Source organism: Narcine bancroftii, chromosome 12 (genome assembly GCF_036971445.1).
Source record: "Narcine bancroftii isolate sNarBan1 chromosome 12, sNarBan1.hap1, whole genome shotgun sequence".
Classification (NCBI taxonomy): Eukaryota; Metazoa; Chordata; class Chondrichthyes; order Torpediniformes; family Narcinidae; genus Narcine; species Narcine bancroftii.
The window spans coordinates 98,314,154-98,338,540 of NC_091480.1; the positions used below are offsets into that span (position 1 = coordinate 98,314,154).

Genomic DNA, 24,387 nt, shown 5'->3' on the forward strand with positions numbered 1-24,387 from the left:
CTACTACACCGTGATGCACCTGGCCAGGACATTCTCGATAGAGCTCTTATAGAAGGTTAACATAATGGTGGCCAGTAGCCTTGCCTGATTCAGTCTTCTCAATCTATTCCCTCCTATGGGCCACCATTCCTACCCACCTTCCTCCAAATGTCTTACCAACCACTTCACATTCAGTGCAGCTCGTCAACTGACCAGAAGGCCTTTGAAATGTTGGAGACAACTCTACCAGGGAAACTCACTCATAGGGAGAGAGTCTAAACACCACACACAGAGCACTCAAAATTATGATTCCCCTTCTGCTTCCCAGCTCCCTGCACATCGCAAAATAAAAGTGTGGCAAGAGGAGCATCAGCACAGTTTTAACCTGTATTGCATTAATTATTAACCATACAAATACAGTAATGATATGGTTATAGAAGCATTTTCAAGACAAAGAATAACAAAGATTGAAGTCCGCAAACTCATTATGCATCTCGAGTTACTTGGAGGTAATAGGCCCAGAAACATGTTACAAATAGATAGGTTAGAGGGTCAGTTTGTGCAGTTTATCACAGGTAGAAATTCCAGGGCAGATCTCAGTGATAGTTATGGGAGAACTTCTAATGAATTATCCCATTGATGGAACAGTATTTTTATTCTCCAGACAGTATAAATGGTTGTTGGCAACATTCCTGGCCAATAGTTACAAGAGTGTTAGAAAATTTTATTGTATCCTGTTATCTTCTTCTTCGTTGGCTTGGCGGACGAAGATTTATGGAGGGGGTAAAAGTCCACGTCAGCTGCAGGCTCGATTGTGGCTGACAAGTCCGATGCGGGACAGGCAGACACGGTTGCAGCGGTTGCAGGGGAAAATTGGTTGGTTGGGGTTGGGTGTTGGGTTTTCCCTCCTTTGTCTTTTGTCAGTGAGGTGGGCTCTGCGGTCTTCTTCAAAGGAGGTTGCTGCCCGCCGAAATGTGAGGCGCCAAGATGCACGTTTTGAAGCGATATCAGCCCACTGGCGGTGGTCAATGGGGCAGGCACCAAAAGATTTCTTTAGGCAGTCCTCGTACCTCTTCTTTGGTGCACCTCTGTCACGGTGGCCAGTGGAGAGCTCGCCATATAACACGATCTTGGGAAGGCGATGGTCCTCCATTCTGGAGACGTGACCCACCCAGCGCAGCCGGATCTTCAGCAGCGTGGACTCGATGCTGTCGGCCTCTGCCATCTCGAGTACTTCGACGTTAGGGATGAAAGCGCTCCAATGGATGTTGAGGATGGAGCGGAGACAACACTGGTGGAAGCGTTCTAGGAGCCGTAGGTGATGCCGGTAGAGGACCCATGATTCGGAGCCGAACAGGAGTGTGGGTATGACAACGGCTCTGTATACGCTTATCTTTGTGAGGTTTTTCAGTTGGTTGTTTTTCCAGACTCTTTTGTGTAGTCTTCCAAAGGTAAACACTTGGCTTAATGACACTTCGTCACTTGAAAACCACATAAACAGATATTGAATATGTTAGAAGTTCTGTCCTATCATTGTGGCTTTGTAAAGTCCACAGATTATTAAAAGGAACACTATGGTGAGAAGGTGCATAAGTTGGGATGGAAGGGAAATGCAGCATTATTGAACAATTATAATAAGCAGTATTTATTGTTCTCTTGTGTAAATTGGTGAACATATCTTTGTTAGAAGTTTAGCGCTCACATAGGGTGACAGGAGTGTAAAACATGGAAGCTTTGTGCTCTTCTATGAGATACAAGAGCAGAAATAGGCCACTCAGCCCATCGAGTCTGCCCCACCATTTAATCATGAGCTGGTCTATTTCCCCACTTAACCCCACTGCCCGGCTTTCTCCACTTAACCTTTGATATCCTGGCTAATCAAGGACTTATTAATCTCTGCTTAAGTTCACCTAATAACTTGGCCTCCACAACTACCTTTGGCAACAAATTCCACAGATTTATCTTCCTCTGACTAAAGAAATTCCTCCGCATCTATGTTCTAAGTGGACACCCTTCAATCCTGCAGTTGTGCCCTCTTGTCATAGACTCTCCCACCATGGGAAACAACCTTTCTACATCTACTCTGTCCATGCTTTTGAACATTCAAAATGTTTCAAAGAGATCCCCCCTCATTCTCCCAAATTCCAATGACTACAGGGCAAGAGCTGTCAAACGCTTCTCATATGATAACCCTTTCATTCCCGGAATCATCCTTGTGAGCCTCCTCTGAACCCTCTCCAACATCAGCAAATCTTTTCTTGAAAATGGAGCCCAAAACTACTCACAATGTCCAAGTGAGGGCTCACCAGTGTCCCAGTGGGTTCATCCAACGAGCTGCTCTAAAATATCATCTTGTAGGTGTCTGTAATTCTAATTTGCAATTCCTCACTGTGCACAGCTGGCAGGCTTGTGGAGCTTTCGCCAGCTCAAAACTAAATGCAGCTCCTGACAGGCTGTCTGGTGGGTAATGTTGTTGATAACTAAATGGCTACTGCTTGCAAAATACAGCAGATGCCAAAACCAGAAAAGACTAGTAAAGACCTACAGACCAAGCATCATGAGTAGAGGGAAAAATGCGAGTTAACGTTTCAGGTCAATAATCTTTTGTAGTCTTATCTCTGCTTAGTTCTAATAACTGGTCATTAATCTGAAATGCCCAAACTTTCTTTCTCCACAGATGCTATCTGACCACCTGAGCAGTTCTAATATTTTCTGCTTTTTGCTGAAACCAATGACTCAAAGGCCAAACATTTTAGATTCTGGAAATCTGAAATAAAGGACATCAATTTGAAAATAAGTTAATTTTATTGTTCTTTCTACTGCTAGTGCTTGGCCAGTTGAGTATTAATTCAAAAACATTTTAAATAGTCACATATTTTGCATTGGTTTTATTGTTTCACCATCTCTGAGATAGTTTGATTTCCGCTTATAATTTTCATTCCAGGTGAACACCAATTCTCCTCGTCACATACATTTGGAAAATATATTGGAAACAATGCAAGTGCCATGTAGCATATGGTTCACAAGCTAATCATTCCTTTCAAACAGATATTTATTTTATCTGTTCCAGGTCGGTTATTGCATTCAGAGTTCCTCCACACTAGATAAAGCAAAGACAGTGGTGACCTTGAACTTCCAGTTGTCTGTTTCTTTAATTTTCTACTCTCACTCTATCTTTGACCTCTTCCACTTTTCCAAAGAAATCCAAGGTTGAGGAACAAGTATCTCATCTTCTGACTAGATACGATGCAAAACTCAGGATTCAACAATTTCAGATAACCTTTCAATTTCTATTAGAAAGAGCCAATTGTGATGAAGGATGAAATGTTAACTGTTTCTGTTTCCATCGATGCTGCCTGATCTGCTGAGTATTTCCTGTAATTTCTGTTTTAATTTTGAGACTCCTGGGTCTCTACTTGCTAGAACACATAACATGAGAGGTTATTTTATGAAAGGGTTCGATAAGATAGAAGCAGGGAAGTTGTTTCCACTAGTAGGTGAAGGTGGAACTCAAGGACATAGCCTCAAGATTGGGGAGTGAATTTAGGACAGAGATATATTTGCATAAGCACAAATCACTACTAGCCTACAGACCACAATATTGTGCTTGGTTTAAAATCTTGATCTTCAATCACTCTTATTCCTGGAGAGATACCACCAATACTGTTTCTGCAAAATCTTCCATATCCTTTGGCAAGATGACCAGATTAACATTAGAGTCCTATCCTTGGTCAATAACTCCAACGTTGTTGGCTGAATTATACTGCCAGCTCAGGTGAGTGAAATACATTGTCAGGTGTGACACCAGTCCCTTGAAACAGCTGCTCAACCCAGAGATGGTTGAGCAGCTGGTCCCCGACTTACAGATGGTCCCCGACTTACTTCCAAGCTCCATTCTGATCGACCAGATCTTGAAATGGATGCGTCGAATGTATGTTACTCCGGGCCGACATGCTCTTAAACTGAAGCCGTGGCACTTTGTCCTCGGTCCTGCCCACTCAGCACTGGAAAGACCTATTGTCCACCGTCACCAGCACCTGGCTTGCTTGCATCTCTCCTACCTCAAACACGGGTCTGCCACTCCCTTCATGTCCTGAAAATAGAGCACATTCAATGGCAGCAGAGTCTCGGTGCCCTCCCAGCCCATAATCGCCGCACGTTGGTCCATCAAAATAAACAGCCCCTGGATCCCCAAGACCTGACACAATTTTTATATTTAGATATACTTTTTTCTTTATTTTAAAAATACATTTTTTATTTTTTTATTTTTTTTGGTCTTATGTACGGATGGTTGTAAGTTGTAAATAGGGGACCACCTGTATAGGAAACCCTTCACCCCAAAAAAAACCTGCAGATGCTGAAAATCTAAATTAAAAATGGAAAGTGTTTGAAAAACTTGGCTAGTCAGGCAGCTGGGGGAAAAAAAAAGATGATTTGGGTTTGGATTTCAGGTTTCAGATCCAAAATGTTACCAATTTCTCTTCCCACAGATGCTGCCTGGCCTTTTTCTGTTTACAACTCGATTCTGAACTCTATAATGAGTTGAGATTACCAGGTGGAAGAGAGGAAAGAGTTTAAAGGAAGTGCTCAAACAACCTTGCACTCAATGTTAACAAGACTAACAACGGATTGTGGACTACAGGAGGGAGAAATAAGGAGAATACAAACCAATCCTCATTGAGGGATCAGCAGTGGAAAGGGTTAAGAACTTCAAATTCCTGGGTGACAAAATATCTTAAGATCGGTCTTGGGGTCTCCAAGTCGATGCAATCACATTGGTTCATGAGGAGTTTGAAGAGATTTGGTATGTCAGCAAAAACTCTTGCAAATTTCTACAGGTGTACAGGGGAGAGCATTCTGAGCAGTTGCATCATTGTCTAGTATGGAGGGGCCAATGCACAGGACAGGAAGAGACAACAATGTTGTGAACTCAGCCAGTGCCATCAAGGACACAAATCTTCACTCCATCAATGACATCTACAAGAGGCATTGTCTTAAGAGAGCATCTCTATCCTCAAGGACCCTCACGTCCAAGGCCACATCCTTTTCACACTGCTACAATCAGGAAAGAGGTGCAGGAGCCCGAGGACAAACACCCAATGGTACAAAAGCAGCCTCTTTATCTCTCTGCCATCAGATTTCTGAATGGACAATGTAACACATACACGATCTTATTTTTAAAAAATTCTTTTGTCCTGATTAATTTCAATTTAAAAATGTAACTTTAGCCTATGAGGCTGTGCAAAACAACAAATTTTGCGACATGTTCACAACAATAAATTTCGATTTCCAAAGCTTCTTTGAAAAAGTTACCTTGATGAAGAGCTCAGGCCTGAAATGTTGGTTATGTACCTTTATATTTGCTATATAAAGTACACTGTTTGACCTGTTGAGTTTTTCCAGCGTTGTGTTTTCACTTTTGAAAAAAATTGGAACATTCTTACCGACGCCTCGGAATCCTGACTGCTCCAAGTGAAGAATGGGATTGAGAGTTAAACAAGATAGTCTGCAGGTGCTCTGATTGTAGATTACACAAGAAATGCTGGAGAAGCTCAGCAGCAAATCACTAAATTCTGTAGACACTGTGGTTGAAGTAAAAATACAAAATGCTGGAGAAGCTCAGCAGGTCAAACAGTGTCCTCTAGGTAGCAAAGGCAAAGATACATCACCGACGTTTTGGGACAAGAAACTCAGAAAGTCAGGTAGTAAAGATTAAAATACATAATTGTCCTGAGCCTTTTGTCAAGGGATTCGTCAATGGGATGGAGAACTTTGATCCTGTAAGTTTGGAGCACACACAGAAGCCCATTGTGAGACAAGCACCCATCTGTTTGCTCACTCAGGTACCTACTGACTCACCTGCGATCGTCTGGGATTCACTTCCTTGCCTCACGCATCACCTCAAGACTAGAGTGAAAGTAATTAATCTTCTATCCATAACAAGCACCCAATTTGGCACCTGCCTACATTTTACTCAAACCTTGATGAGGGGCTCAAGCCCAAAATGTTGGTTATGTACAGTATCTTTATCTTTGCTACATTCTTCTTTGGATTGGCTTCGCCGGCGAAGATTTATGGAGGGATATGTCCACGTTTGCTGCAGGCTCGTTGGTGACTGACAAGTCTGATGCGGGACAGGCAGGCACAGTTGCAGCGGTTGCAAGGGAAAATTGGTGGGTTGGGGTTGGGTGTTGGGTTTTTCCTCTTTTGTCAGTGAGGTGGGCTCTGCGGTCTTCTTCAAAGGAGGTTGCCGCCCGCCGAACTATGAGGCGCCAAGATGCACAGTTTGAGGCGATATCAGCCTACTGGCGGTGGTCAATGGGGCAGGCACCAAGAGATTTCTTTAAGCAGTCCTTGTACCTCTTCTTTGGTGCACCTCTGTATCGGAGGCCAGTGGAGAGCTCGCCATATAACACGATCTGGGAAGGCGATGGTCCTCCATTCTGGAGACATGACCCACCCAGCGCAGTTGGGTCTTCAGCAGCATGGATTCGATGCTTGTGGACTCTGCCAGCTCAAGTACTTCGATGTTTAACCTACTGAATTTCTCCAGCAATTGTGTTTTAACAGCAAGCTCATTTTGAACAAACTCCCCAGAGGAAATAATTTACATCCACCCCACCAGATCATTTAAACCCCAACATCTCCGACAGACGACGTCTGAGGCACCTAGCGGGCGGTTGCCTTGCACCTGTATCAACCTCAGCAGAAGTTGGAGATGAAGACCCCCAATATGAACTATTTTTTGTTCCACTTACTTTCAGACTGCCACCCCCTTGCATTCTGAGTCACTTCCACAGCCCTATCAGTGGCTTTGCACAAAACAAAAGTGTCCAGACACCGCGGCCCAAGTCCAGACACGGCGGCCCAAGTCCAGACACCCCGGTCCAAGTCCAGACACCCCGGTCCAAGTCCAGACACCCCGGTCCAAGTCCAGACACCCCGGTCCAAGTCCAGACACCCCGGTCCAAGTCCAGACACCCCGGTCCAAGTCCAGACACCCCGGTCCAAGTCCAGACACCCCGGTCCAAGTCCAGACACCCCGGTCCAAGTCCAGACACCCCGGTCCAAGTCCAGACACCCCGGTCCAAGTCCAGACACCCCGGTCCAAGTCCAGACACCCCGGTCCAAGTCCAGACACCCCGGTCCAAGTCCAGACACCCCGGTCCAAGTCCAGACACCCCGGTCCAAGTCCAGACACCCCGGTCCAAGTCCAGACACCCCGGTCCAAGTCCAGACACCCCGGTCCAAGTCCAGACACCCCGGTCCAAGTCCAGACACCCCGGTCCAAGTCCAGACACCCCGGTCCAAGTCCAGACACCCCGGTCCAAGTCCAGACACCCCGGTCCAAGTCCAGACACCCCGGTCCAAGTCCAGACACCCCGGTCCAAGTCCAGACACCCCGGTCCAAGTCCAGACACCCCGGTCCAAGTCCAGACACCCCGGTCCAAGTCCAGACACCCCGGTCCAAGTCCAGACACCCCGGTCCAAGTCCAGACACCCCGGTCCAAGTCCAGACACCCCGGTCCAAGTCCAGACACCCCGGTCCAAGTCCAGACACCCCGGTCCAAGTCCAGACACCCCGGTCCAAGTCCAGACACCCCGGTCCAAGTCCAGACACCCCGGTCCAAGTCCAGACACCCCGGTCCAAGTCCAGACACCCCGGTCCAAGTCCAGACACCCCGGTCCAAGTCCAGACACCCCGGTCCAAGTCCAGACACCCCGGTCCAAGTCCAGACACCCCGGTCCAAGTCCAGACACCCCGGTCCAAGTCCAGACACCCCGGTCCAAGTCCAGACACCCCGGTCCAAGTCCAGACACCCCGGTCCAAGTCCAGACACCCCGGTCCAAGTCCAGACACCCTGGTCCAAGTCCAGACACCCCGGTCCAAGTCCAGACACCGGTGACCATCTGTGAGTCATTTACTTCCCTCATGCATCACTTCAGGACTAGAGTGAAAGTAATTCATCCTCCATCCATAATGAGCACCTAATTTGGGCACCTGCCTACATTTTGCTCATTCCCTGATAAAGGGCTCAAGCCCAAAATGTTAGTTAAAACTTATTTATTAGTCTAAAACCGCACCATAAAACACATAATGAAAGATAATTCAAAAGAATACAAATATAAAAGGAAAATAAAACTCCCCTCCCATATACCACACCCCTCAGCCCCCTACAAAAGAAAAAAAGGCTTTGGAATAGGACAAGAGACCCTGAACAGGGTCTTTGAGTTGGAGGACCTTCAGGAGAAGGGAATGCCAGAGCTTCGTGTCCCTTGGTGAAGGACTCGAGCCCGAAGCTGTACCTTTATCTCTGGCCCATTAGTGGCCCCCTTGAGCGCCTGAGTCTTTGAACTCCGTCCCTGTCTGCGAGGTGGTGCATCATTCCCGTCCAGGTGATGGCCCATCGAACTTCAAGGCAACCTTGACAATGCCCCGCCTTCCCGGCTCCCATTGGCCGAACCGCACTATCATCCCGCCTCTTGGCTCAACCAGTTGGCCACGCCCGCTGCCCATCGGCGAGGTCCCGCGTTCCGATTGGCCAACGCCCTTGTTTGTGCTCCACGCCCAGCCGGAGTGACGGGCAGTGGGTGAGGATGGACCCGCCCCCCCGCCGGCTCCGGGCGCCCGAGGTGGGAGCGTGCGCGGGGCTGCAGCGCCGACGGAGAGTGCGCGTCCGGCCCCGACCGAGCCCACGGGGTGAACGCTGGACTGGCCGGGGGAGGGGGGCAGATTTTTGTCTCCGGGGGGGGGAGAGAGGAATTGTTATTTTGTTTGGGGGGGGGTTTAAAAAAGAGAGAGAGAGAGAGAGGGCACCGGATTGCGAGGCGAGGCCGGGATAGCGACGGCTGCCGGGGATGGGAGGGATGGGAGCCGGGAATGGCGGCCTCCTCCTCGGCCGGCAGTGAAGGCGCCGCCGGCTCACGGCACAGCCCGTCTGAGGTAAGGGAGGGCATAGCTGGGGGAGGGGGGGTGGGGGAGAGGAGCGAGGGGGGTGGGGATGAGGGGGGTGGGGGATGAGGAGCAGGGGGGTGGGGGATGAGGAGCGAGGGGGGTGGGGGATGAGGAGCGAGGGGGGTGGGGGATGAGGAGCGAGGGGGTGGGGGGGAGAGGAGCGAGGGGGTGGGGGGGAGAGGAGCGAGGGGTGGGGGGGAGAGGAGCGAGGGGTGGGGAGAGGAGCGAGGGGGTGGGGGGGAGAGGAGCGAGGGGGTGGGGGGGAGAGGAGCGAGGGGGTGGGGGGGAGAGGAGCGAGGGGTGGGGGAGAGGAGCGAGGGGGTGGGGGGAGAGGAGCGAGGGGGTGGGGGATGAGGAGCGAGGGGGGTGGGGGGGAGAGGAGCGAGGGGGTGGGGGAGAGGAGCGAGGGGGTGGGGGGGAGAGGAGCGAGGGGGTGGGGGATGAGGAGCGAGGGGGTTGGGGGGAGAGGAGCGAGGGGGTGGGGGAGAGGAGCGAGGGGGTGGGGGGGAGAGGAGCGAGGGGGGTGGGGATGAGGAGCGAGGGGGTGGGGGGGAGAGGAGCGAGGGGGGTGGGGGGGGAGAGGAGCGAGGGGGTGGGGGAGAGGAGCGAGGGGGTGATGGGGATGAGGAGCGAGGGGGGTGGGGGAGAGGAGCGAGGGGGGTGGGGGAGAGGAGAGAGGGGGTGGGGGGGAGAGGAGCGAGGGGGTGGGGGGGAGAGGAGCGAGGGGGGTGGGGAGAGGAGCGAGGGGGTGGGGGGGGAGAGGAGCGAGGGGGTGGGGGAGAGGAGCGAGGGGGTGGGGGGGAGAGGAGCGAGGGGGTGGGGGGAGAGGAGCGAGGGGGGTGGGGGATGAGGAGCGAGGGGGGTGGGGGATGAGGAGCGAGGGGGTGGGGGGGAGAGGAGCGAGGGGGGTGGGGGGGAGAGGAGCGAGGGGGGTGGGGGGGAGAGGAGCGAGGGGGGTGGGGGGAGAGGAGCGGGGGGGTGGGGGAGAGGAGAGGGGGGGTGGGGGGGAGAGGAGCGAGGGGGGTGGGGAGAGGAGAGAGGGGGTGGGGGGGAGAGGAGAGAGGGGGTGGGGGAGAGGAGCGAGGGGGTGGGGGGGAGAGGAGCGAGGGGGTGGGGGGGAGAGGAGCGAGGGGGGTGGGTGATGAGGAGCGAGGGGGTGGGGGGATGAGGAGCGAGGGGGTGGGGGGGAGAGGAGCGAGGGGGGTGGGGGGGGAGAGGAGCGAGGGGGTGGGGAGAGGAGCGAGGGGGTGATGGGGATGAGGAGAGGGGGTGGGGGGGAGAGGAGCGAGGGGGTGGGGGGGGAGGAGCGAGGGGGTGGGGGAGAGGAGAGAGGGGTGGGGGAGAGGAGCGAGGGGGTGGGGGAGAGGAGCGAGGGGGTGGGGGGGAGAGGAGCGAGGGGTGGGGGGGAGAGGAGCGAGGGGGTGGGGGGGAGAGGAGCGAGGGGGGTGGGGATGAGGAGCGAGGGGGGTGGGGGATGAGGAGCGAGGGGGGTGGGGGGAGAGGAGCGAGGGGGTGGGGGGAGAGGAGCGAGGGGGTGGGGGGGAGAGGAGCGAGGGGGTGGGGGGGAGGAGCGAGGGGGTGGGGGGGAGAGGAGCGAGGGGTGGGGGGGTGATGGGGGAGAGGGGGGTGGTGGGGTGATGGGGGAGAGGGGGGTGGTGGGGGAGAGGGGGTGGTGGGGAGAGGGGGGTGGGGGGGAGAGGGGGGTGGTGGGGGAGAGGGGGGTGGTGGGGGAGAGGGGGGTGGTGGGGGAGAGGGGGGTGGTGGGGAGAGGGGGGTGGTGGGGGAGAGGGGGGTGGTGGGGGAGAGGGGGGTGGTGGGGGAGAGGGGGGTGGTGGGGGAGAGGGGGGTGGTGGGGAGAGGGGGGTGGTGGGGGAGAGGGGGGTGGTGGGGGAGAGGGGGGTGGTGGGGGAGAGGGGGGTGGTGGGGGAGAGGGGGGTGGTGGGGAGAGGGGGGTGGTGGGGAGAGGGGGGTGGTGGGGGAGAGGGGGGTGGTGGGGGAGAGGGGGGTGGTGGGGGAGAGGGGGTGGTGGGGGAGAGGGGGGTGGTGGGGGAGAGGGGGTGGTGGGGGAGAGGGGGGTGGTGGGGGAGAGGGGGGTGGTGGGGGAGAGGGGGGTGGTGGGGGAGAGGGGGGTGGTGGGGGAGAGGGGGGTGGTGGGGGAGAGGGGGTGGTGGGGAGAGGGGGGTGGTGGGGGAGAGGGGGGTGGTGGGGGAGAGGGGGGTGGTGGGGGAGAGGGGGTGGTGGGGGAGAGGGGGGTGGTGGGGGAGAGGGGGGTGGTGGGGGAGAGGGGGGTGGTGGGGGAGATGGGCGGAGGTTAGAGGTGGGTGGGGGAGATGGGCGGAGGTTAGAGGTGGGTGGGGGAGGGGTTAGAGGTGGGTGGAGGAGGGGTTAGAGGTGGGTGGAGGGGAAAGGGGGGGTGGTGATGGAATGGAGGGAGGATAGGACAGCAGCCGGGCTCACCCGCTTGTCGTCCCATCCCTCGCCCTTCTCCGTGGTTTGGATGGAGATGGTGTGTTTGAATGGTGTATAAATAGAACAAAGTCACACTCAGCGCCGGGAAAGTGAACACATCCTTGATATTGACATCTGACCACCTCTTCATGTCGCCCTTTGATTCTCCACCACACTTCTCCTATTGCAATATTGGGGTGGAGGTGTTTTAGGATCATTTGTGGGCAGAGCAAGAGGAGACCTGGTTTGTTTTGTTTTTTGCCTTGTGCGAAAAAACAAAAAGGGTATTTGTGTGGAGTAAAACCTGAAAGTCCGCAGACACCGTGGTTGAAGTGAAAATACAGACAGAGCTGGAGGAACTCAGCAGCGTCCTTTATGTAGCAAAGATAAAGATAGATAACCAACGTTTCGGGCTTGAGCCCTTCAAGGGATGGAAAAATGTCGCATAGACACCTTACTTATTACTGGTGGTGGGGGGGGGGGTTGCTAAACTGAATCAGAATTTATTGTTATGAACACTTCACGAAAGTCATGTTTTGGGCAGCAAATATCACCTTAGAAAAAAATAAAGAGCACAAGGAAAGTCAAAGTAAGACAGAGTCTTGGGTGTGTGCAGGATTTGGATTTGGAACTGCTGGAGTTGAAACATTGGGAAGGGCGTGAGGTTGGTGTGTTTCCTGGAAGATTGATGCAGTGTTTATAGATTCAAAGTGTGGTCCTTGCTGCGGTTTCGCATTTCATGGACGCGGTCGTTTGCGTTAGACCACGGATAATGGAAGGGGGATTTGGGCAGAAAAAAAGGATTTTCTGGCGGGTCTGCGATCAGTTGACGCGGCTCTCCAACAGTCTGGAAAATAGCCGGACGAAAGGAAGATTCTCATGACGGTTGTTGATGAAAATAATTGTGGTTAACCACTGCAGGACCAGGAAGACCAGAGGAATGATTTGGTGGGGGTGGTGGAGGCGGCAACAAAGCTAATCTCCTAGATCATTTTTAACCTCCTGAGTGGATATTTACTGTCGTGGAATTAGTTACCGGGGACTTAGGAAATGGAAATGCACCAATGATTTATTTCTTTAGAATTCAGAAATATGGTAGTGACTGATCACAATAAATATTACTGGTAGTCAATATCTAATGCTGGTTGTCTACTTCTGTGTCATGTTTCTTGTTCTGAGTTGGGTATGTGTTGTGGTTAAGAATAAAGTTTTAAAAAATGAAATTGGAGTAAGGTATTTTAGATTTTTAAATATTAACCTTGCAATATGTTCATTATTAGCTCTAAAAATTCAGTCCACTGACCCTATTTGTCTTCCCTATTATTACAACCCCAGCTTCTGTGCCTTCTGTGCGGAAGGCCCGCCTTGGGTAGATCAGATTGCTGTTCAAATGAGAGCATAAGATTGGGGAGCATAACAACAGGAGCCCAAAGAAAGGGTGAATGTTTCAGGAGGGCCATTGGAAGAATGTTGAGGTACATTTTCATTCATTTCTGAAAAATTATATTCAAATCCTTACATTTTTCAGTCAGGGAAAGTGAGAGATTTTAGTGATGGAATTAATTTTAAAAAAATCTGAACATTGCTGGCATGACTTGCATTTATTGATCATGTCCCTTAATGTTCCAACAGGAATGCAGCTGTTCTGAGCTACCTTATTGAATTGTTGTCCTATTGATCAATGTCCTTCCATTTTGCTGTTGGGCAGGGAGTTTTTGTAATTTTTTTTTAGATCCAGTGACAATGAAGGAGTAATTTTTGGTCTGGATGGATGACAACTGAAGTGGTATTTCTTCCTTGCACCTGCTACCCTTGTCCTTAGTGATAGTTATGAATCTGTTGGAGTAGCCTGGACAAGTAACTACATTACACTTTATTAAGTGGCTCTGTGATGTTGGAGGCATTGAGTTTTATGGTGTCTGATGGAGTGCCATTCAAGTTGGTAGCTTTTTCCTCAGTGATGAGCTTGAGAGCTGCTGGTGGTGGACTTATGAGCTATATTCTATTACACAGTTGATTTGTGACCTTTTGATGGTGAAAAGGCTTTGGGGAGTCAGAAGTAATTCACTCACTGTTGGTTACCCAGAATCTGACCTGCTTTAGTATAAAAGCAAAACGGAAAGTATGGAAACACCTTGCAGATCAGGTAGCATCTGTGGAAAGAAAAATTGGTTTTATCATTTCAGATTGAAGACCCTTTGAAGCAGATTGGTTAACCTCCAGAAATACCATTCTTGAAGATGTTCTGCTCCTCTCCAGGATGACCTTTTATTCATCCTCTGTGGCTTCTGTTTCCTAATGCGTTGTTAAAACCTTGGTAGCGCAGCCATATCTTTCCAGAACAAATGGTTCAGCTGAAGTTCCACCTTTCAAAATATGGGCAAATGCAGGATTTAGATGTGCACACCCGCCAATGTTTTACAAGGTGGTGTTGTCGTCCGATAACAAAATCCAAGCCAGATGTCCAGCTTTGGCACATGCATGGACCTGAGCACTCTTTGAATCAACACTTATTTACTCTATTACCATTTCTCTGACCTACTCTGTTATCCACAGTATTGGTGTGATAGATTCAGTTTTGGTCAATGATCTCCAGATATTGGTGGAAGGCTTGGTGATATTTGATGTTATTGTTTAGGGTAAGCTGAACTCTCTTGATAAGGACAGCCATTGCCATTTTTGCTGTATAAATGTTACTTGCCATTTACCAACCCGTGTTTCAGAACCAGGGTTTATTTTCATAAACGAGCATGAAATTTGGTGTTTTGCAGTGTTTGAATGTTGTCTTGGTGTTATCCTGTGAACAGAGATACTGCATCTTCAGAGGAGCTGAGCAGACATTGAACATTGTGCAATCATCAACAAAATCTCCACATCTGATCTTGTCATGGAAGGAAAGTAATTGATGTAACTGGAGGGAGTTAGGCCTAGGACATTGTTCTGAAGACTTTCTTCTCAGACATTCACAATAATCTCTGCTATTGCTTGATAACACCACAAAATGTACAAGGAAGATGATGCAAATGGAATTGTGGATACAATGGTATGATAAAACTGTAGCATGTAAGCAAAGCTTTTTATATTGGAAATACATGGTTCTGCTTTTCCCCAGGGACCTCTTCTTTTCCTAGAAATAGTTGGTAGAACCCTTCTTCATTACCATCCATAGTTATCCTTGGTAGTGGCAGGTCTCCATTTTGATACATTGCAGTCCTTACACTAAAGGTATTTCTCAAGATTTCAGTTAGAGAATTTTTTGATGATATTTAAAAGCTTTTTGCTGGTTTTAGTAAGTTTAAGAAAGGGTAACAATCCAGCATGTTGCTGTGTTGAGTATGGTGTTGAACTGTTTAAGTTTTGTTGCATCTTTGTCTATCCAGGTAAATTAATGTATTCCTTCTCAATTCAAAATTGAATCCTGCATAAAATGGCAAAGGTTTTTGATGAAAGTCATTAGTCATAGGTTACAATGACCATTAATTTAAATTCACATATTGATGCATTTATTTGGATGCTTTAAGTTGTAAGTCAATGGTAACAATGTAAGTATAATAATGCTATTGAATATTTATGGGAGATGGTTAGACTCTCACTATGTGTGGCAGCTAATGTGAACCAAACGTAGATGAAAATTTAATTGACGACTGTGAATGTGACGTGTATTGGGTCTATTTACTACATACTGTTTTTAGCATACAAATCGAGTGTTGAAACCCTAAAAAAGCACTAAAAAATCAGGGGTCAAGGCACGCCAGATAATAAAATGAGACGTTAAATTCAACTAAAATACTACTTAAGGTAGATTCGGCATATAAGACAACCCTTGAAGCACCTTCCTGCCACCAGTGCCACCGCTCCCCGACACCTCCCCACTGCCACGACAACTCATCTGAGGTCGCCTCTCTTGCCCACGAGGACACCACTCCTCGCTAACACGTAGCGGTGGTTCCTGCACTGAGCACACTTTGACAGAGAGGCGACTTCTTCGATGCAAACGGCACTGCACCTGACTCTGGCTGCAGCTGATTCTGAACACTTGGACCTAGCACTGTTTGGCATCTTCCTGGACAGAAGCAAAGATTTCTTTCACTTGCTTGCTTAATTTTTTTTGGTGGGGGGGGGGGTGACTTGTATGCATGATTATATGATAAAACCATGAAAATGAGGCTGAAAATGGGGACCCGACTTATCTGAAGGTCAGCTTGTACACTGAAATATGTGGTATTTCAAAGTTCAGATTTATTGTCAGAGTACATGCATGACTTCAAATACAACCCTGAAATTATTTTTCCCATGGGCGAAGCAGAATTATCACTTAAAAAAACCTACTTGAAGACATGTAAACAAATAAAGAAATGTAAACTGACTAAAATACAGAAAAAAAATCAATAAAGTGAAAAAGTAAGTCCTTAAATGACTTGAGGTTTTTGTTGAGTCTGTGGTGGATGGGTAGCAGCTGTTCTTGGTGTAAGTCTTGTGGCACTTGTACCTCTTTCCTGATGGTTGCAGCAAGGACCGAGTGTGTGCTGGATGCTTGTAGATGTTCTTGATGGTGGGGAGGGTTTAGTCTGTGATGTCCTGGGCTGTGTCCATTACCTTTTTTGTGGGCCTTTCCATTCAAGGGTATTAGTGTCCCTAATTGGCCAGTCAGCAAGCTTCCCACCACACATATGTAGAAATTTGCCATGGTTTCCCATGTCATATCAAACCTGCAAACTCTTGAATTGAATGTGCTTTCTTCATGATGCCTTTAGTTTGTTGAGTCCAGGAAAGATCTATGAGTTGGTGACTCCCAAAAACTTCCACGATGCTGTGCCAGCCTTTGGCAACTTACTCGACAACAATCTACGCCATCAGGGCCTGATGCCTTATGATGGTAGATTTGTTCACCCTCTCCACCTCTGACTCCCCCCCCCGAATGATTACTGGATTGTACACCTTTGATTTTCCCTTCCTAAAGTCAATAATCAGCTCCTTGCTTTTGGATATTTGAATCTTAATTTGAGAATTAACTAGGCAGATTCACATTTGAATATTGACACCAAATTAAAATGAGGGTTGTCATGGACTGAGTTATCTAGAAGATCACTCAATCCATGGTAGTTTAGTTTGAGTTTTTAGAATTTGATCCATTTTTATGGCCAGTGACACCTTGATATATTTGTGGACAAATTCATTGAAAGGTGGAAGAGGAAGTTGAGAGATTAAAGTAGCAAATGTTGAATTATAAAAAAAAAATTACGGATACTATTATCACATTGGAAAATTAGAAAGGTTAAAGCCAGAGGAATATGTGAACTTAGCAGGAAATCAAGGTAAAATTACTTGGACTAAAAGGCCTTCTTAGACTTGCTAGATAGATGGGTTCTTTGCCATAACATCCAATATTTGAGATTCTCAAGCAAGTAAATAAAAAAAATCACAATGGTCTTCAATATAATCAATCTACAAATGCTGATTTAGAAGAGATTATGTTCATTGTTTATCCTTAAATATTTACATCATCTTGAGGAATATAATCACACAATATAGATGAAAATCTGCACTTGGAGAAAACTAGGTATGGTTTCACACATTGCAGTATTTTCTTGATCTTCCAAGTAGAAAATAATTAACATAGAAATTAATTGGGAAATTAATTGATCCAAGAATGATACATTAATGAAGTTATCCACTTTAAATAAATGCTTCAATGGAGAAAAGGGAAAAAGGAATGAAGAGGTAGATGTGTTTTGCCACAGGTTTTATTCTGTTTTTCATTGGAGCATAATTTTCTTTCCAAATCCTTGTGCTTTTCAGTCATGTTTATATAATGAAAATGGGTAGGTTGTAAATGTAGGAACCATAAGTGAAGGGATAAATAATTGAATGTTGAAGTACATGCAGAAGAATTATAATGTGAGGTAACCATGGAGATGGCCGCAAACTAGTTCTTGAGGTGAAACATAATAAATCTTTTTGCTTGATCCAGGGAAAAACCAGCATGGACAAATAAGGAGTTAAATGAAATCTTCCTATCCAAGACAATATAAATGAATAAAATGTGCATCTCTGGGGAATTTGATTGTTTCCTAAGTGCACATATGCCTTACAGCTTTTTGGGTTTTACTAACACATGAAATAAATCTACAGGGGTTATCTGAAATGTGAAAGGGGAATAATGTCTTTTTAAAAGCATTTCATGTGGATCAAGTTGTTTATTGTAATTCAGGCCTCTATCTGGTTCATGCTGAAAATATTAGGGTAGAAAGACTGCTGATATTGGAAGCTTTTTAGAATTTGAGCAGGATAGTCCATTGGGCCCATTTACAGTTACTGACCCTTCGGTCCAGTTCCATTGGGCCCATTTACAGTTACTGACCCTTTGGTCCAGTTCCATTGGGCCCATTTACAGTTACTGACCCTTCGGTCCAGTTCCATTGGCCCCATTTACGGTTACTGATCCTTCGGCCCAGTTCCATTGGGCCCATTTACGGTTACTGACCCTTCGGCCCAATTCCATTGGCCCCATTTACAGTTAATGACCCTTCGACCCAGTTCCATTGGCCCCATTTACAGTTACTGACCCTTCGGCCCAGTTCCATTGGCCCCATTTACGGTTACTGACCCTTCGGCCCAGTTCCATTGGCCCCATTTACGGTTACTGACCCTTCGGCCCAGTTCCATTGGGCCCATTTACAGTTACTGACCCTTCGGTCCAGTTCCATTGGGCCCATTTACAGTTACTGACCCTTCGGTCCAGTTCCATTGGGCCCATTTACAGTTACTGACCCTTCGGTCCAGTTCCATTGGCCCCATTTACGGTTACTGATCCTTCGGCCCAGTTCCATTGGGCCCATTTACGGTTACTGACCCTTCGGCCCAATTCCATTGGCCCCATTTACAGTTAATGACCCTTCGACCCAGTTCCATTGGCCCCATTTACAGTTACTGACCCTTCGGCCCAGTTCCATTGGCCCCATTTACGGTTACTGACCCTTCGGCCCAGTTCCATTGGCCCCATTTACGGTTACTGACCCTTCGGCCCAGTTCCATTGGGCCCATTTACAGTTACTGACCCTTCGGTCCAGTTCCATTGGGCCCATTTACAGTTACTGACCCTTCGGTCCAGTTCCATTGGGCCCATTTACAGTTACTGACCCTTCGGTCCAGTTCCATTGGGCCCATTTACAGTTACTGACCCTTCGGTCCAGTTCCATTGGGCCCATTTACAGTTACTGACCCTTCGGTCCAGTTCCATTGGGCCCATTTACAGTTACTGACCCTTCGGTCCAGTTCCATTGGGCCCATTTACAGTTACTGACCTTTCAGCCAGTTCCATTGGGCCCATTTACAGTTACTGACCCTTCGGCCCAGTTCCATTGGCCCCATTTACGGTTACTGATCCTTCGGCCCAGTTCCATTGGACCCATTTACGATTACTGATCCTTCGGCCCAGTTCCATTGGGCCCATTTACGGTTACTGACCCTTCGGCCCAATTCCATTGGCCCCATTTACAGTTAATGACCCTTCGACCCAGTTCCATTGGCCCCATTTACAGTTACTGACCCTTCGGCCCAGTTCCATTGGCCCCATTTACGGTTACTGACCCTTCGGCCCAGTTCCATTGGCCCCATTTACGGTTACTGACCCTTCGGCCCAGTTCCATTGGGCCCATTTACAGTTACTGACCCTTCGGTCCAGTTCCATTGGGCCCATTTACAGTTACTGACCCTTCGGTCCAGTTCCATTGGGCCCATTTACAGTTACTGACCCTTCGGTCCAGTTCCATTGGGCCCATTTACAGTTACTGACCCTTCGGTCCAGTTCCATTGGCCCCATTTACGGTTACTGATCCTTCGGCCCAGTTCCATTGGGCCCATTTACGGTTACTGACCCTTCGGCCCAATTCCATTGGCCCCATTTACAGTTAATGACCCTTCGACCCAGTTCCATTGGCCCCATTTACGGTTACTGACCCTTCGGCCCAGTTCCATTGGCCCCATTTACGGTTACTGACCCTTCGGCCCAGTTCCATTGGCCCCATTTATGGTTACTGACCCTTCGGCCCAGTTCCATTGGGCCCATTTACAGTTACTGACCCTTCGGTCCAGTTCCATTGGGCCCATTTACAGTTACTGACCCTTCGGTCCAGTTCCATTGGGCCCATTTACAGTTACTGACCCTTCGGTCCAGTTCCATTGGGCCCATTTACAGTTACTGACCCTTCGGTCCAGTTCCATTGGGCCCATTTACAGTTACTGACCCTTCGGTCCAGTTCCATTGGGCCCATTTACAGTTACTGACCCTTCGGTCCAGTTCCATTGGGCCCATTTACAGTTACTGACCTTTCAGCCAGTTCCATTGGGCCCATTTACAGTTACTGACCCTTCGGCCCAGTTCCATTGGCCCCATTTACGGTTACTGATCCTTCGGCCCAGTTCCATTGGCCCCATTTACGGTTACTGATCCTTCGGCCCAGTTCCATTGGGCCCATTTACGGTTACTGACCCTTCGGCCCAATTCCATTGGCCCCATTTACAGTTAATGACCCTTCGACCCAGTTCCATTGGCCCCATTTACAGTTACTGACCCTTCGGTCCAGTTCCATTGGGCCCATTTACAGTTACTGACCCTTCGGTCCAGTTCCATTGGGCCAATTTACAGTTACTGACCCTTCGGTCCAGTTCCATTGGGCCCATTTACAGTTACTGACCTTTCAGCCAGTTCCATTGGGCCCATTTACAGTTACTGACCCTTCGGCCCAGTTCCATTGGCCCCATTTACGGTTACTGATCCTTCGGCCCAGTTCCATTGGCCCCATTTACGGTTACTGATCCTTCGGCCCAGTTCCATTGGGCCCATTTACAGTTACTGACCCTTCGGTCCAGTTCCATTGGGCCCATTTACAGTTACTGACCCTTCGGTCCAGTTCCATTGGGCCCATTTACAGTTACTGACCCTTTGGTCCAGTTCCATTGGGCCCATTTACAGTTACTGACCCTTCGGCCCAGTTCCATTGGCCCCATTTACGGTTACTGATCCTTCGGCCCAGTTCCATTGGCCCCATTTACGGTTACTGATCCTTCGGCCCAGTTCCATTGGGCCCATTTACAGTTACTGACCCTTCGGTCCAGTTCCATTGGGCCCATTTACAGTTACTGACCCTTCGGTCCAGTTCCATTGGGCCCATTTACAGTTACTGACCCTTCGGTCCAGTTCCATTGGGCCCATTTACAGTTACTGACCTTTCAGCCAGTTCCATTGGGCCCATTTACAGTTACTGACCCTTCGGCCCAGTTCCATTGGCCCCATTTACGGTTACTGATCCTTCGGCCCAGTTCCATTGGCCCCATTTACGGTTACTGATCCTTCGGCCCAGTTCCATTGGGCCCATTTACGGTTACTGACCCTTCGGCCCAATTCCATTGGCCCCATTTACAGTTAATGACCCTTCGACCCAGTTCCATTGGCCCCATTTACAGTTACTGACCCTTCGGCCCAGTTCCATTGGCCCCATTTACGGTTACTGACCCTTCGGCCCAGTTCCATTGGCCCCATTTACGGTTACTGACCCTTCGGCCCAGTTCCATTGGCCCCATTTACAGTTAATGACCCTTCGGCCCAGTTCCATTGGCCCCATTTACAGTTACTGATCCTTCGGCCCAGTTCCATTGGGCCCATTTACAGTTACTGACCCTTCGGTCCAGTTCCATTGGGCCCAATTACAGTTACTGACCCTTCGGCCCAGTTCCATTGGGCCCATTTACAGTTACTGACCCTTCGGCCCAGTTCCATTGGGCCCATTTACAGTTACTGACCCTTTGGCCCAGTTCCATTTGCCTACATTCTGCCTGTAATCAAGAAGAATATGGTAATGGTCTCAATGACTATTGACCAGAGGCACTTGTATCAACAGTGATGGTGTTTTGAAGGATATTAGCTCCAGTCTGAGCGGTGGCATTGATTTGTTCCAATTTGCCTACTGCAACAGGTCTACTGCATATTCCATCTCACTGGCTCTACAAAAAATCCTGGAGCACCTGGACAGCAAAGGCACATGCATCAGGATGCTCTTTATTGATTACGGTTCAGCATTCAACACCATCATCCCCTCAAACCTAATCAGTGAATAAGACCTGGGCCTTAATACCCCATTGTGCAATTAGATCCTGGATTTCCTGACCCCCAGACCCCATTTAGTTCGGATTGGCCAAAACATCTCCATCAGGACTGGAGCATCACAGGGCTGCATAGTTAGTGCCCTGTTCTACTCCCTTTATACCTATGACTGTGTGGCTTGATAAGACAGTGCCACCATTTACAAATTTGCTGACAATACCACAATAGTGGGCTGCATAAAAGAGGTGATGGAGGAGGGAGAGTGAAAAATTGGCTGAATGGCATACTAACAATGTCCTCACTCATTGTTGCCAAGGAGCTGATTCTATACTTTAGGAAAGGAAAACTAGAAATGTATGGCCCAGTATTAATTGGGGGAACAGAAGTGGAGAGGGTCAGCAAATTAAAATTCTTAGGAGGACCTTTCCTGGATCCATCATCATAATACCATTGTTGAGAAAGTACAACAGCACCTCAACTTACTCAAATTTATGGAGGTTCGGTATGTCATTGGAAAACTTAGCAAACTTACATTGATGTGTGCTGACTGGCGGCATCACGTCCTGTTATGGGGCACCAATTTCTCTGAGCAAAAAAAAGTGAACTTTGCCCAGTAGATCACATGCAAAACTACCCCCCCGCCCGCCGAAAAAAAAAACCTTGAGAATATCTACACTGGTATCAGAGAGCAGTATCAGTCATCAATGAACTGCATCATCCAGGACCTGCTCTGTTCTCACTGCTGCCATCAGGTAGAAGATACAGGTGCCCCAGGACTCATACCACCAGGTTCATGAATAGTTGCCTCTCCTGAACAATGGATTAATTTAGAGACTCATTTAAGGACTTGTATTTTGCTCATTATTTATAACTCCATATTTATCCCTGCGCTTGTAGTTTGATTATCGTTCTTAAAGTGCAGTTTACATTTACCGGTATAGAAATTCTGCCTGGCCCGCAGTAAAATTGTATACGATGTCATGTATGTAATCTGACAATAAATATGGACTTTGAACTCTATCTTTCCTATTCATGTCCCTGTTTAAATGTCTTTTAAATGTTGTCATTGTACCCTCTTTACTGCTTTCTCTGGCAGTTGGTTCCATGAACCACCACCCTGTGTGGGAATCTTTCTCACCTTAAAGCTATGCCTTGTAGCTTTAGACTCTCCTCCCTTGGGGTGGGGGAAGACAAACTAAGACTTTGTCCATTATGACTTTATACACTTCTGTAAGGTACTCTGAGCTTCCCCTGCTCCAGGGAAAAGTTCTCGTGTTATTAAGCCTCTTGTAATTGATGTTCTCCACATTTGGCAATGACCTTGTTATTCTTTCCAACTTAATGGCAGTCTTCTTTTGCTGCAGGCCAGGCAGAATTTCTATACCAGTAAATATAAACTGCACTCAAAGAATGGTAATCAAACTACAAGTGCAGGGATAAATATGCAGTTATAAATAATGAGAAAAATACAAGTACTTAAATGATTGGAACTGCAAACAATATTCCATGAGTGGACTCAATGAAGATTACAGTTGCATGATTCCAAATTCCTGATTTCAATAACCTGACTGGTGTATTAAACACCATTTTCACCATCCTGTCTATCTATGTTCAGGGACTAAATGACTACTTTGTATTGGTATATACTGAAGGGGATAAGGACAGCGATTGGGATCATGATGTGGAGAATGTTCATGTATTTTGGCATTTTAAGATGAATAAAATAAGTGGTGCTGGGTATCCTGAGGAGCATTAAGGTTGGTGTCTCCAGTTATTCAAAGAAGCGAGTAAGGACATTACTGGTACCTTGATAAAGATTGTTTATCAATGACAGGAGAACAACCCCAACATTGAATCTTTATCCAAGAATGGAATAAACTAGGAAATATTTGGCCAATAAACCTCACATCATTTGTAGAGAAACTTGGAAAAGATACTTGGGGATGGGGGATTAGCAAACACCAGTGGAGTTGGGTACAAAGTTAAGGGAGGGAAGTTTGGGTGAGTCATCAGGGATAGGTTTTTACACAGTTGTTGGTGCCTGAAGTAACTTGCCAGGGATGGTGGTGGAGGCTGAAACATTGGGGGAATTTAGAGACTTTTAGACACGTGGATGAAAGAAAAATAGAGGGTTATGGGGGAGGGAGGTTTTAGTACATTTTCTGGAAGGAATATATAGGTCAGCACAACATTGAGGGCCGAAAGGGCCTGTACTGTGCTGTATTGGGAAGTTATGATCAGATTAGAGATGACTAATATCACAATACCAATTTGCTTAAGTTTTTTTTGAGAAGGTAACAAAGATGGATGTTCTCAATGTTAACTTTAGTACAATTTAGAAGTTTTTTTCCCCTATAATTATTCCTTTATGAGTAAGGGTTGCAGGGAGTGATGGGCTTAAAGAAGAAAACCAAATAGAACTTTGGTTTATCAAGTAGACTCCATGACCAGTTATCCTCTGAAATCTCTATGTTTCATTTAGACAACTTGTAATTTCACATCAGGAATGGCAATACACTGCAATTGCATTGGGCCAGAATGTTTGGCTTTCCAGCTATGAGAGGAAAAAAAAACTGCAAAGTACTTTGGGTTGTTCTCTCCTGACTCAGAAGGGAAAGTGAGAGAAGAGGAGAGAGATGGTGATTGGGGACTCGTTGGTTAGAAAAGTGGAATGGAGATTGAGGCTCCTGGATGGTATGTGGCCTCCCAGGTGCCAGGGTCAGGGTCATCTCTGATCGAGTACACAGCATTCTGAAGCGGGAGGGCGATCAGTCAGATGTCGTGGCCCAAGAGGGGGCCAATGACATAAGAGTGGGGATGAGATCCTGAAGGAAGAAAATAGGGAGTTAGGGAAAAAGTTAAAAACCAGGATCTCAAGGTTGGTAATCTCAGGATTGCTGCC

At 48.1% G+C, this 24,387-nt stretch overlaps 1 protein-coding gene and 2 long non-coding RNA genes across 15 annotated transcripts in view; 2 read left to right on the forward strand and 1 right to left on the reverse strand.

The window, feature by feature from the left end:
* Positions 1 to 5,191, forward strand: part of LOC138747388 (uncharacterized) — a 35,171-nt gene extending 29,980 nt beyond the window's left edge. Inside the window, exon 3 of the long non-coding RNA XR_011347468.1 lies at positions 4,470 to 5,191. This is a non-coding gene — a long non-coding RNA (uncharacterized lncRNA). The remainder of the gene's footprint in view (positions 1 to 4,469) is intronic.
* LOC138747387 (uncharacterized) overlaps positions 1 to 8,518 on the reverse strand; it is a 34,580-nt gene extending 26,062 nt beyond the window's left edge. Inside the window, exons 1-2 of the long non-coding RNA XR_011347467.1 lie at positions 8,287 to 8,518; positions 3,862 to 4,072 (exon numbers count right to left, since the gene is read on the reverse strand). This is a non-coding gene — a long non-coding RNA (uncharacterized lncRNA). The remainder of the gene's footprint in view (positions 1 to 3,861; positions 4,073 to 8,286) is intronic.
* Positions 8,519 to 8,765: 247 nt separating this feature from the next.
* The window catches only part of LOC138746747 (protein TANC2-like), a 502,350-nt gene continuing 486,728 nt past the window's right edge, over positions 8,766 to 24,387 (forward strand). For 10 of the 13 annotated variants that reach the window (XM_069905105.1, XM_069905109.1, XM_069905107.1 and 7 more), the window contains exon 1: positions 8,766 to 8,923. The gene's annotated coding sequence lies outside the window, so the exon portion shown is untranslated. Of the gene's footprint in view, positions 8,924 to 12,718; positions 12,859 to 24,387 lie in introns of all 13 variants that reach the window. The other 3 variants (XM_069905106.1, XM_069905108.1, XM_069905110.1) reach the window with 1 other exon arrangement.